Raw genomic sequence first — 14,557 nt, forward strand, 5'->3', positions numbered from 1 at the left:
TTACAGGTTTCCCAATCTTATGGATGAGTAAGGAAAGTAATTTTCTAGCAAAATCAGGAAACTTAGGATATTTCACCCAAATCGATAAGTATTATAGCTGAAATCTGGGCCACATTATTGGTTTGTCTTCTTAGCCTCAAGAAGCTTTTAAAAGTCCAAACTGAGATTCCTTATGTAAACTCCCTGACAATCAAATTTACAAAAGCTCATATATAAAATAATCACTCTTGCTGTACCTAAATAATGAGCAGGCCAAAAAATAATGAAACCGGTCTTTTTTTTCTGTAATCATAAATACTTTTTTGGGAGTTTTCTTTTAATTTTTAGAAAGTATGACAAAATATATATATATATAGTATACAATTTGCCATTTAAATAATTTCAGTTGTGCAATTCAGTGGCATTAATAATCTTCATGGTGTTGTGCAACCATAACCACTATCTATTTCCAAACTTTTCATAATCATAGTTATTTAAAATCTACATCTGAAGACACATGCATTAGGAATCCTAGTGCCAGAGCACCTGGGGAAAAATGTGGTTATCCACGTTCACCAAAGTACACACCTGGGCAGTACAAAACTAACTGAACTCTTACAGAGAGATTACTACATTCCCTGATTGCAACAACAAGCCCGGCAGGTATTGTCCAGATGGCACATCCGCACCCAGGTAAATTCCAGCTGAGGGAGAGAAATGCCCCAAGGAACCAGGCTGAGGGGACAAGCCCCAGGAAAACAGTGGGAAATAGACATCACAGAAATATTACCTGGTCCATATGGATACAAATACCTGTTAGTCTTCATTGACACCTTCTCCTGATGGACTGAGGCATTTCTTACCAGAATCAAGACAGCACAAATAGTAGTAAAAAAAACTAGTTTCTGAAATTGCCCTCTGATTTGGCCTCCCAACTGCAATGGGGTCCGACAATGGGCCGGTGTTCATCACCCAAGTTACCCAATTGTTAGCAAAAATATTAAATATCAAATGAAAATTACATTGTATTTATAAGCTACAGAGTTCAGGGCAAGTTGAAAGAATGAGTAGAACAATAAAGGAAACTTAAAATAAACTAAAGCTCAAGACTGGTGAAAACTGGGTGAGTCTCCTTCCATTTGCCATGCTAAAAACTAAATGCACTCCCTATGTTAGTTAAGGGAATTACCCCATATGAAATCATGTTTGGATGACCACCTCCACTAATCCCTAAGTTGGGAGAAGGAAAAATAGCTGAATTGAATAACCATTCTCTTCTAAAATCATTATAGGCCCTGCAGTCTACCACTCAGCAAACTCGGGAACTGGTGAAGGCAGCCCATCTGGGACCAACAAATCCTGCCTCTAAAAAAGATGTATTTCAGGTGCAGCTCAGAGATTGGGTCTGGATAAAGAAACTTCAGCCAGCCACCTTGGAAGCCTGGTGGACGGGACCACTGCCAGTGATCCTCTCAACTCCAATGGCAGTGAAAGTTGTGGGAAAATGGCACTGGATTCATCACACCCAGATAAAAAAGGCTGTCCCAGACCAGATCCTTGAAAAATGGACCATCCAGCAAACTGAGGATTCACTAAAGATAAGACTTTCCAGAAATCCCTCTGGGTCCTCTTGATATCCCTGGTGGGGATTGTGGGAAAAAACCCTCACCAGGTTATAAACTATACCTGGGAACTCACTAAAACGGTGGATGGAGTACTCGTGGCTACAACCATCACTCCCTCCCAACCAACCCTCCACTTTGATCTCTGCCAACTGTTTAGACACCTAGGAAAGGGGAGTTATGGTAACATGATCAGATACGGGTGTACTACCCCCTACCAAGAAAAATGCTTATGGCATACCAAATACTATGCCTGTCCTGTGGAGGGAAATTTAAACTGCCAAGGGAAAGGCCAATATTATTGTGTCAACTGGGGTTGTGAAACAATCACAGAATGGACTAACTGGGGTCCGTTCATAACCTTAACAAGGGCACCAGCCCATAACCCCAACAGTTGCACCCAACGCACCTGTAACCCAATGATTATTACTATCCATTCCTGGTGTATACAAACCTGGGTGAGTGGGAAAACTATATGTCTTGGGTTACAACTCAGACACCATTTTCACCATTCAAAGTTTCCTTCCCCATAAAGCGGACAATCCCATAGGATGTAATTGAGCTCTCAACCCTGGCATAAAACTGGCACAGCCCCCCAGACTCAGGGTCCCACCTCTGGTAAGCTCGAGCTGAAAAGCCTATGCTACCCCAAACTACCAAATAAATTCCTCTCCCTCCTCTAAAAAAACCCTGCTTGATCTGTTAAATTCAGTTTTCCAGTTCACGAATCAAACCAATCCACTTATTACTGAAGACTGTTGGCTTTGCTTAAACCCTAAACCCCCTTACTACATCAGAATAGCAGCTAATATCTCCCTAGGCCCCACAGATACCCATATCAGAAACTTCTCAGTCCAAGAAGCACAAGGCCAGCATCTATGCAGGTGGGGACAGGAACCGAAACTCACCCTAGGAGATCTCCAAGGGCAGGGAACCTGTATTTATTCTGAGAATTTTAATCTAGCCAAATCCCCCTATAGTGACTCCTGCAGTCTCATCATGTCACTGAAGGACATTTTAACTTCAACCCCGGGTGGATGGGACTGCCTCCTTATAACCCCTGATGGTACTTGGTTTGCTTGCATGTCCAGTATTACCCCCTGTATAACTCCCCCAATAGTGGCCTTCAAGGAGGAATTTTGTATCTTAGCTCACATTATCTCCCAAGTATATTACTATTCTGGGGAAGGAGGTAGGGAACATTTAGAAATCACTTACTGGGCCAAGCGAGCCCCAATCTCAGTGCCCCTCCTTGTCGGACTGGGCATCGCAGGATCAACTGCAGTTGGAACTTCAGCCCTTATCACCGGGGACCAAAATTTTAAAACTCTTAGCAAACAAGTTGATCTGGATCTTAGTGAATTAGAAAGCTCCATCAGTCGTTTGGAAAACTCCCTAAATTCAGTGGCCGAGGTCATCCTCCAAAACCGAAGAGGCTTAGACCTCCTATTTCTGGAATAAGAGGGGTTATGCGTGGCCCTTGAAGAAACCTGATGCTTCTATGTCAATCATTCTGGAATAATTAGAAATAGTCTATCCCTAGCCAGTAGCAGGTTATGAGAGCGGGAAGAACGCCAAAAAATTGAAACCAACTGGTATGAAAACTTATTTTCCTGGTTCCCATGGCTAACCACGCTCTCGTCCACCATAGCAGGGCCCCTAATTCTCATATTATTAGGCTTAATGTTTGGACCCTGCGCAATCAACTGTCTAACCTCATACGTGCAAAGAAAAATACAAACTATTAAATTATTAGTGCTTGGAACCCAATATCAACAGATTTATAATCAAAATGAAGAAACAATGATTCTCATAAAACCAGTGGGGAATGTGGAGGGCCAGGAGCAATCAATCAGGCCCGAGCAGGGAAAGTGCCCACAATATTGGGGCGGAATGTCCCCAGGAGTTAAACAATAACCAATGTTAGGGAACTGAGGGAACAGGATGTGTTTTGGCAACAGTAATGGCATTTTTCTGCTTCTATGATATGCTTGCTTGCTAGCAACTGCAAAACCACAACATGGTTTTAGCCTTTATAAGCACACTGTGAAAACCTCTGGGGGCTGCTCTCTGAATCTTCCTTCTTGGAGGTTTCTGAGGCAGTTGCTGGCTGGCTAATAAAGACTCCCAGTTGGCTTGCAGTTCTGAATTGTGTAATCTCTCTTTCGATGCACCCCACAAAAATATATAGAGGCCTACATCTAATAATATTCTAGAGACAGCTTATGTTGTTTTCTGCCAGGTGAGTAGGGTAACTAGAAATCTTTAGTAACCTTAAGTAAATCAGGTACTGAGGAGATCCGAAGTTGGGCTATAATCTGCATGAAGACCAATCCACTTTTGGGTCTTAGGATTCCTAGCATGTTGCCCGATGTTCAGATCTTGGGGAAGGGAGTCACCAAACACCTTTCCCTGGAGGGCTTTGAACTGCCTTCTTGTCCCAGAGAGTCTCAGCACATTTTCCAACTTCTCTAGGATTGGCTAGTACATCTTAGAAAAAGTGGTTCTAATAGCTGGGCTCATCATTCTGTTTCCTTTTCTTTCATTATCCTTGTAATTCTTTCATTCATGTTAACTCTCTTAAGAATTCAAAGAGATGAAATGATGTTCAGCTTTTCTTGTTATTCTTGGTAAGGGAGGGCTCAGATCTCAAACCTTTTCCAAAATGCTCCCTCTTTTAAAGGATTCCAGTAAAGACCCACTTGGAATGGGTGGAGTCATGTCTCCATCTAATCAAGTTTAATACCCACAATTGGGTGGGGCACATCTCCATGGTGATAGCCTAATCAAGTTTCCAATCTATAGCACTAAATAGAGATTAAAAGAAAGGGTTGCTGCCAGAAGATTGGATCAGGATTAAAACATGGCTTTTCTAAGGTACATAAATCCTTTCAAACTAGTTTAGCAGGTAATGGTAATTACCTTAAAGAAAACCTGAATAAAAAGAAAGTGAATGAGTGTTGGAGTGAAGTCAGCTGTGCTGACCCTCTCAGTTGAAGGGATATTTAGCAGAATCCTGAATGAAACAAAGAAGTAGATTGTACACATATCTGGAGAGGAACATATTGGTAGTAGAAGAGAGAGAACAAAGACTCTGAGATGGGATCATGCTTTGCTTGTTCTAAGAACAGAATGGTGGCCTGTGGGTGCTAAAATGGACTGATTGGGGGAGGTGAAGTAGATTTCAGACTGTTCTATTATTCTGTTTTTTGGGGGCTATTGTGAGAATTTGAGTTAACATCCTCAAAGCACTTAAAAGAGGATCAGACAGAGTAAACAACACCAATGACAAGATTAGCTTCCTGTAGTAGCTTTTATGTGAATAAATGTCATCTCTTTCCTGAAATCACAAAAGGCCCCTCATTGCTTACAGAAATAATTTTAAAATCCTTTGCCTAATATTAAATTATTTATAAAGTTTGGGCCTAAACCTCTTTCAAACTTTCTATTTTGAAATTTTCACACAGTCTATGTGGCAACTCTTTGACTCTCAAAGATGCTGTCCAAATTTAAACTGTCTACTGCTGCATATAAACATCCCATTCCACTTAATTTTTGTTTATCCTGTATCTTAATCTACCTTCAAGCTTCATCAGTTCTGTGAAACCATTTTCAAGTCTTTCTGGTTCTAATGATTCCACCCTCCTTGTAACTCTTGCATCAATCATCTGGCCCCTATAACTTCTGTGCTCTCAGAATCTGCTTCTAAGTGTAATCTCTTTGAGGGCAGGCTCTGTTTAGAATGCTCAGATCTGCATAGCACTAAGGACAGGTATTCATCAAGCAGTTGTGAAAGGCTCCAAATTTCTAAGGGAGGTCAGTTACCGAAGGGAGAAAGAGCTTTATTCTGGGCAAATACACTAGATTCAAAGCCTCTGAAATTGTTTTCCCAGAAAATAACTTTAATATCTTCCCTATAGGCTTAAGCTCCTGAGCTTTTGATTCCTTGACAGAGTTGGCCTCAATTTACTGTACAGCTCTTTAGAAAAACTTCTGCATGTGGAGCAAAATTGAGAGTCAGTGAGCTCTTTCTCAAAGTACTGTTGAAAGGCCCACTTTGCAAGATGGCTTCACTCTATTTTGCTGTATACCTGCAGGAGCTGAGATGAACAACCAGTCTACTATTTTGCTCAATGATAATTGATTTTTTTTTTATCAGTAACTGTTTGCTTTGTAATTCACCTTGACATAGGCAGGCAAACAGTCTAGTGGCTTGTTTTTTAGACAGGTGAGTTAAATGAGTTCTGAAACTGCAAAAATGAGTTTAGAAGGCTGGGAAAATGTAACCTCTAAGCTCGCTTGGAGAATAATTTGGTACAAATAATAATGCCTACCCTTTTAATTTTTGGTTTCAGTTATCTAACTTGAACGCACATTTTGTTTGAAATTGGTGTTTGGCATAGAGATACTGAAGATTTATGAACTCCTTGATTGTTAGAATTAAGAAGGCATTACTTTTCTGGGTCTTAATTTTTTTTTTTCACTTTACCTACATTGGATATTATATGTTGGAAACAGACCTCTGAATCAGCTGACCTAAATTCTCCTGCACACTTAATAACGTGGCTTTTCTTTATTAGAATATTTGGACTGTGTGAGGCTGAGAAAAGTACAGCTTAATAGACTTTTCCAGTCAGCAACTACTGTTTGTACCCTGGATTTCAAGTAGAATACAGAGCTTTTAAAACAAAGCCGTTGTCTATGGTGTATATCTTCATTGCCTTTGTTTACAGAGTAATAAAAAAAATGAATTGAAATGCATTTCTGTACTTAGAAAATATTAACTTTTTGACACATTTTAATACTAAGGTATTTTTTCCTAACTATTTTTAAATTAAACCACTGCAAGCCCTTTACTTGTCTAAGTCCCATTGACTGTGTGACCACAGACGTCAGCAACTTTTCATTTAAGTAATTTCCATGCTTAACCACAACTCTTTACAACTTTTCTTACCAGGGGTGAGAAGACTTCTGTGACTGCTCCTCTTCCCTCTCTTTGAGTGTGAAAGTGATGCTCAAATTTTTGTGATTATTTAAAGGTCCAAAATTCATACCCCCTTCCCTTCTTAAATTACCCGTTTATACTGTCCTCAATTCCCATATCCCTCCCTTCTCTTCTTTTTTTAATCAACTTTTAATTTTGAAATAATTATAAATTCATAATGTATGTTAAAGAGTATATAGAGGTCCCATGTATCCTTCACCTAATTTTCCCTAATGTTTACATCTCATGTCACTATCGCACAGCATCAAAACCTGGAAGCTGATATTGATACAACATGTGTGTATAGTTCTCTGTCATTTTATTACAGACAATTTTATTACTCAAAATGGATCAATTTGAGTAACCACCGCAATCAGGATACAAAGATTCTCCACTGCCAAACAATCTCCCTGTGCTTTCCATTTATAGTCACACTCACCACCTTCCCTCTCACCATTCCTAATTCTTGGCATCCACCAACATGTAGCCATTTGGAGAATGTTATATAAATGGAAGCATATAACATGTAACCTTTTCAGAGAGGCTTTTTTTGCTCAATATAATTTCCTAAAGATTTACCCAAGTTGCTCTGTGTATTAGTAGTTTGTTCCTCTTTATTGCTGAGTAGTATTCCATGGTAGGGATGTTCCATTGTTTGCTTAAGCATTCCCCTCTCATAAGACATTTCAGTTGTTTCTGATATGGAGCCTTTACAAATAAAGCTGCTATGAACAATCTTGCCTGGGTTTTTGTGTGGACTTCAATTTTTATATCTCTGGGGTAAAATATACACACATTTAATATTTTATGTGTGTATAAAATGCACAGGAGTGCTCCTTTTGATTCTTAAAATATTTGTTTTTCTTTCCTAAGTGCCTGTTTTTCTCTCTCAAGCTCCTGATATGCAGATTGGGTCAAGGCACCTATTCAATATTTAAGATCTGGTCTTTTTGCTGATGTACTTACTTCATAATTTGATAGAAAGTGAACTAAGTTATTGAAATATACATAAATATTTTGAAGAAATGCTGGTATCATGGAGGAAATACTGGTGAGGACTTTGATCCCTGCTCCAAAGCCAAATTTTCTTGTCTCAGCCTGACCTCCTTTTTTCAGATCAGATGTTGTCTTTTAGTCAATTCAATTAACTAGCCCCGGCATCTAAGCGAAGGGAGGAAGGTACATTTCTAAAACCTATTTACCCTTAATCTGGAGTGATGAAAGATAGCCTAAATGTATTGAATTCATTTACAGCTTTTTCTGTGAAATGTTTAAGATATCCTTGGTTCAAGGCAGGCATTTTTAGAAAGGTAACTTGGAATAGTTAGTGGACTTGCCTTAGATAATCTCTACAGTTTGCTTCTAGCTCTAAATTTCTATGAATCTGTACAAAATTATCCATTGAAAGAGAAGGGAACTGAGGTTTGGTGGCTTGCTCGGTGTCACCAGATAGAAGGACACCAACAACTAAAACTAGAGCTTCTTGGTAGTTAGCTCATGCTATGAAGCCAAACCAAACAAACAACTAAATTTGGATGTGAAATTAAGAAGTCTTTACATATGACTTTATTGCAAAGAAAAAAAATGTTCTCTTTCTCACAACAGATAAAATCAGATTATGGAATCAAACTTTGGTGATTGAATTTTTGTTCATTGGCTTGGCAAATAATTTCCAGCTACAGGTTGTTCTCTTCCTGATATTTCTTTTTGTTTATCTTGTCACTCTTTTGGGAAACTTGGGAATGATTGCTCTTGTTTGGATGGATCCCCATCTCCACACCCCTGTGTCCTTTTTTCTCAGCCATGTGTCCTTGGTGGACATCTGCTCCGCCTCAGCCATTGGCCCTAAGATGTTGGCTGACATCTTTGTGGAGGAGAAACTAATCTCTTTTTTTTTATTGTGTTGCCCAGATATGGTTTTCTGGTCAGTTTGCAGTGACTAAGTGATTCTTCCTGGCTGCCATGACATATGATCGATACATGGCCATCTGTAAACCATTGTTGCACACATTGATTAGGTGCCAGTGGGTCTGCATGCAGCTGGTGGTAGGGCTCTATGCTGTGGGTCTTATAAGCACTATGACCCATATGACTTTCACTTTCCATTTACCCTACTGTGGTCCAAATATCATCAATCACTTCTTCCGTAACCTTCTCCCTGTTATCTACCTGGCATGTGCAGATACTCAGGTCAATAAATTTTTACTTTTCACCTTGGCTGGGGCCCTGGGAGTGCTCAGTGGTCTCATCATCTTGATCAACTATATTTACATCGTCATTGCCATCCTGAGGGTCTGCTCTGCTGATGGGAGATGCAAAGCCTTCTCTACCTGCTCTTTGCACCTGACAGTTATCTCCATCCTCTATAGGACACTCTTCTCTATGTATGTATATCCGAGTTCTAGTTTCTCTCTGGACATCAATAAAGTATGTCTGTGTTCTATACAGTGGTGATTCCCATGTTGAACCCACTTATTTATAGCCTGAGGAACAAGGAGGTAAAAGATTCATTCAGAAGGACATTTGAAAGGAAGAAATCTCTTGTAGGTAGGTAACCTCAATTCCATAGCTTGAGAGATAATACATTAAAGAGGCAAGCAGACTGGACGTGTGCTGGGATCCTTGTGTTTCAGGTGAAATTCACTCTTTATGACTCTGTGTCTTTGACAGGTCACAATAGCTTTAAGTACTAATGTTCTCATTTCTATATTCTCATTTCTCTCTAAAGGAATGAGATTTAGAACTTTAGACTGAGATGGATGAACTATAGAATGCCAAAGTGACATAGAATGTCTAGCTTTTGTGGCTAGGAAATGAGAGATTCTTTGTTAAATCCTGAATAAAATGGAGACATGGCCAGTAAACTTAACAGTACCTGAGTTTTGCCTCACAGGATGTTCTTTTTCTGCAACTATCTGCAACATTGGCCTCACTCTTTTAAAAACTTTTCTTGTAAAGGGTATTGTCCTGGTGGTATGTAGCAATAACACCTTCTAATACTACCTTATGGTTTGCGTCCGCTGTTTCCTCTGGTGATAGCAACATCTTGTTGGAATTTTGCCACTGTAAGTATATGATTTATCTGTGTAAAGTGTAGAATGCATTGCTGTCTTTTAATAAAGTGCTAGTTGTTACTATAATTATTTATTTATGTTTGAATGGTAGGCAGGGCATTAGTTTCCATTTTACAATTGAAAAGACTGGCAACCAGTAATTTGTAGAGGATCGTGGTTTGCCTGTGGCATCATCGCTTGGTCCAACATTTTTTTTCTCCAGATACTACATTCTTTCAACCATCCTTCCATGTTTCTTTTCTGGAACATAGCAATAGCCCAGAAGCAGGAGGGGATGGAATATGGGTTTTACATGGGTGTAAGATTCACTCAGATCCACATTCTGCCTCAAATTTGAAGACTTTCTTTAAAAGGCATTTAATTTTAGCCCATTGCTTTTGAAAGAATGTAAAGTATCTAATGCTCTAGAATCTTTGTTTGGCTTCTTCACCATGCTTCTGTCAGTGGTGCTGTTTATGCTTATTAAGAGTAAGGGGTAATAAAATGCCTTTCAATTAAAGGGGAAAGGGAGCCAAAGAATGCTGCAAGTTCTAATTAGTATTTTTATGTGTGCTTTATTATGTGCAAGGCAGTTTATTCAGCATTATGCATATTGGGAGGGGAAGTCCTAATGGAAGATACAGTCTAGTGAAGTAGAAAGGTAAACCTACTAACATAATTTTTAACAATCACCTGTCTATGGTGATTATGACAAAAACAATAAAAAACCAAGGTAGAGTGTAATAGGGTATATTTAGAAAGGGTAACAAGGAAAACTCTCTTTAAAGGGGTAAAGATTGGAAATGGTGAAGTAATTCTGTTTTATGGTACAAGTTTCCATGGAGTCTAGATATTACTATTTTGATCATAAAAGGAGAAAAGGTCCCTGAATAAAATGATAACAGCCACCTCTGGGTTTTCCAGGACAGAAAGAGAACAGAGTTTGTAGGCTAATTTATTTTGATCTTCAGTACATATATCTTCATTCTTTTCCTGTAGGTATATATGAGAATGGAGAAGGCTGAAAGTAGGAGGAGATTTTGTAATATATTGCCTGGGAGAGGGGTTTACTCTTAGCTACATAAGTACTAATAAAAAGTTTACTTTTGAGAGTAGATTAAAGCACTTTGCCTTTCAACAAGTGACCATTTGCTGCATAAGATAACATAATTTGTCAAGGAACTTTCTGTTAAATTAATTGTGGTCTATTTCTGAATCACTTCAAAGCTCCTGTGGGCCATGCAAACAAAAAAACAAAAGAGCTAGGAAGGTAGGTGGGGGTGTTGGTTCGGTAGCCTTAAGGAGAGCAAGCTGATTTCTTTTTTTTAAATATCACTGAGCAGATCACACTGTCCTAGAACAGTGTATGCACCATATGAAGGGATCCTCTGTGAAATTGCTTCAGTGAAATTGAAAGTTTTATCTGATATACTTGCTGTTTCCTCAGCTTGGGGCAGTGTTCTTGATTCATTTCTCACCTCATCTAACTCTCTGCTCATCACAGAGGCCTTTTACAACACCTTTACCTAAAACAACTCTCTGCTCTATCACATGCCAGCCATTTACCTTTCTTATTGCTATTATTTTATGAGGACCTTAACAACACCCAAATACTATCAATTTACTTGTTTATTAATTGTCTGTCTCTCCTTGGTAGAATGTAGAATTCATGAGAGCAAGAATGTTCTATGCTCACTGACTTGTCCCCAGATTCTATAGTCTGTCATGTAGTGGTGCCATATGTGTGTGTGTGTGTATAAGTATATATGTTAATTGAACAATAAATATATGATCAACACTATATTCTTTACTTAACTGTCATTGTAGTTTGACAGACTTAGGTTCAAATATAAATCCTGGTCATGTTTCCTTGGATGGATAGCTTATCTGCAAATTGGAAAAATGCATGAGAATTGAGTAAGTATATATACGCATTCACACATATGAATGTATACACACTTAGCATGGAGTCTGGCATACAATAGATAATTTTAAAATGTTGACTTTTAAAGAACAAATTGACTTTTTTCTTTATGATTTTATTTATTTATCATTATATAGCAGTTCTAGTGATATGATTTCAAAATGATTTTTTGGTAAAGCATCATATTTTGTAAATATTTTCCATGTTATAAATACTTATTTCTTGCTTACAGACATACATTTATGCTATTTATGTTTACAATGGTACTATGATTTCCTTTTGGAGAACTATCTCTCACCTACCAAATGTGATTTTGGAGTGAGTGTATCTGAAATTCCCTGCCTTCTCATAGCAGGGCATAAACACATAACCCCACCTTGAACTACTTCCCCCTGGACTTTGAATTGCAACCAACATAACACAAGGACAGCAGGATGGAGTTCATTCTTCTCCCTTCAGTCAAGATTCCCTGAGTCAATCTCTGCCTCCTAGATACAGAGAGACATTCTGATTCTTGCCTTTTGTTTAGATTGTTTCTCCTGCATTTTCACTGATGCTGTGAGCTAACCAGTATAGTTCCAATGAATTTCTTATTTCTTTGCTTGCAACTGAAGAACTCTGATGCATTGTTCATTTTTCCCCCTCTGCCTACAAAAGTATGTGTTTCTTTCAGTTTTTAAACTATGTTATAGAATCTAAACTTAGAATTGATTACTTAGTCCACCTCAGGAGACAGGAATAGACTAAATTGGAAATTTATTTCTATTTAAATATTAGTTGAGGGGCATATTCTGTTTTAGAAAAAGGTCATCCCTTCTCCACTGTCTTTCAAGGTTACTGTGTCATAAAAGAGGTGTCTATTTATTGCATCTGTTTTGGACTCCCCTCTTTGTTTCATTGGTCTGTTTAAATTTCTTTTTTAATGACATCAGATCCATTGAATATTCATATGGAAAGAAAAAAGTAGAATTTTGCCCCATCTCACAATTCACAATAAAATCAATGTCAGGTATGTTATAGATCTAAGCCATGAAAAGCAAGGAAATAACATATCTAGAAGAAAATATAAGAGAATATTTTTATGATCTTGGGTTAGGGAAATATGTTTTAAAGAGTTTAATAAAAGCACTTAAACATGAGAGAAAATATTGATACCTTGAACTAAAATTGGAAAATTTAGGTTCATCCAAAGGAACTTTAAGAGACTAAATATTCAAGTTACAGAGTGCAAAAATGTATTTGCAATGCATATAATTGACTCATATATGGAAGATAAAAATACTAAAATCTTAAAATGAACAGGAAGCACAGTGAAAAAATAATAGCCCAAAGACTTGAACAGGTGATTCATAAAAGTATTTATACAAATAGCCTATAAATATTGCAAAGTTGTCCAAACTCCCAAAGTTAGAAATCAGGGAAATGAGTTATATGCACACTTAAATACTACTATACACCCACCATGATGGATAAAATTACAAATATTGTAGTAATGGGAGTGTGCTGCTACCACTTTGGAAAATTTATACTTTCATCCAAGTTGAACATACATGTGTCTTGCAACCAAGCAATTTCACTCTCAGGTATATTCCCAAGAGAAATATATGCTCAAATTTACCAAAGACATGGAGAAGAATGTTTATTTGATTAAAGAAACAACAACAAACAAAAATTAAAAGATAGAAACAACTCAAATGCCCCCCAAAAATAATAAACAAATTGTGAAATAGACATAAAATGCTGAATATGAATGGCAATAAAAATAGGTGAACTAGAGATGCATTCGACAAAGGATGAATTTCACCAAACATAATATGGATGGCTGTGCTGTTCTATTTCCTGACCTGGCTAGTGATTACATGGGTGGGTTCACTTTGCAATAATAATTCACTGGGCTGGGCACTTAAGATTTATGCACTGTTCTGTGTACTTGCCAATAAACATTTTAAAATGTAACACCAGGCTTGCATTTCTTGGTACAACATTTCTCCATTTTTCATGAAGACACATGTACATATAATAGAACTTCACATTTTCCCACTCAGTGGTGTTCCTGTTAGTCAGAGTAAAGAAAAAAAGGATGAACTATCACAATGCCACTGGAAAGTAATTGCAAGTTTGAGTGACTAAACCCAAGCTTTCTTTCATAAAATACCATGCCCAACACTACAAAACAAGGCAGAAATATATTTCATCAATCACTTATGTGTCTGGAGATTCAGGATCAGAACCCACCTGAAAACTGAGCATTTATACGTGTTCTACCCAGGCATTGCATTTTGGAATTATGAGAATATATTCTTAGGTGATGAGTAGAGTGGTGATTTCACACATGTTATTTTTGTATAGAACAGCCTCCATAAATAAAGTATATACTTGGAAATAAAGTTAACAAGAGCACTGCATTCTGGACATCTCATTTTTAGTATCATGTTATTCTTGCTATTCAAAGCATGGGCTGGGACAAGGAGAATTGGCATCATCTGGGAACTTGTTAGACATGCAGAAATATTCTATGCTAACTGAATCAGTATCTTCATTTTAACAAGACTCCAGGTAAAGTGTAGATATGTTAATTTTTGAGAAGTGATGCTATATATGTTCAGAAGTTAAAGTTGTGAAGATTTAGTGTGGAAATTTAATATTACCTTTGTAAAGTTCTAATAGATTGTATCCTGTGGGTTGATCTGTGCTCATTCAAGGATAAAGAGAGAAAAAACAAATCAAATAGAGTTGTGAAATAATACTTTATTTTGAGAGAAAGAGCAATAATAATAGATTTGGAAGAAAATTCTAATGTTCAAAATTCCAAACAAGAGAAAATGCTATGTGCATGTGTGTACATGTGTATGTGTGCTGCAGTTGTTTACTGCAGCAAAGCTCAAAGTACCAATAAATGAAATGAAAAGAAAGACTGGGATCAGGGGTCCTGCAGATATCCATCAACAGGCAAGTTTATTGTCAGATAGCAACAGGTCATATAGGGCTACAGATA

At 37.7% G+C, this 14,557-nt stretch overlaps 1 pseudogene; it reads left to right on the top strand.

Moving 5' to 3' along the window:
- The first annotated feature begins 653 nt into the window (after positions 1–653).
- On the top strand, positions 654–9,140 carry LOC143645592 (olfactory receptor 5G25-like; annotated as a pseudogene).
- Positions 9,141–14,557: the final 5,417 nt, after the last annotated feature.

This window comes from Tamandua tetradactyla, chromosome 9, assembly GCF_023851605.1.
Source record: "Tamandua tetradactyla isolate mTamTet1 chromosome 9, mTamTet1.pri, whole genome shotgun sequence".
Lineage (NCBI taxonomy): Eukaryota > Metazoa > Chordata > Mammalia > Pilosa > Myrmecophagidae > Tamandua > Tamandua tetradactyla.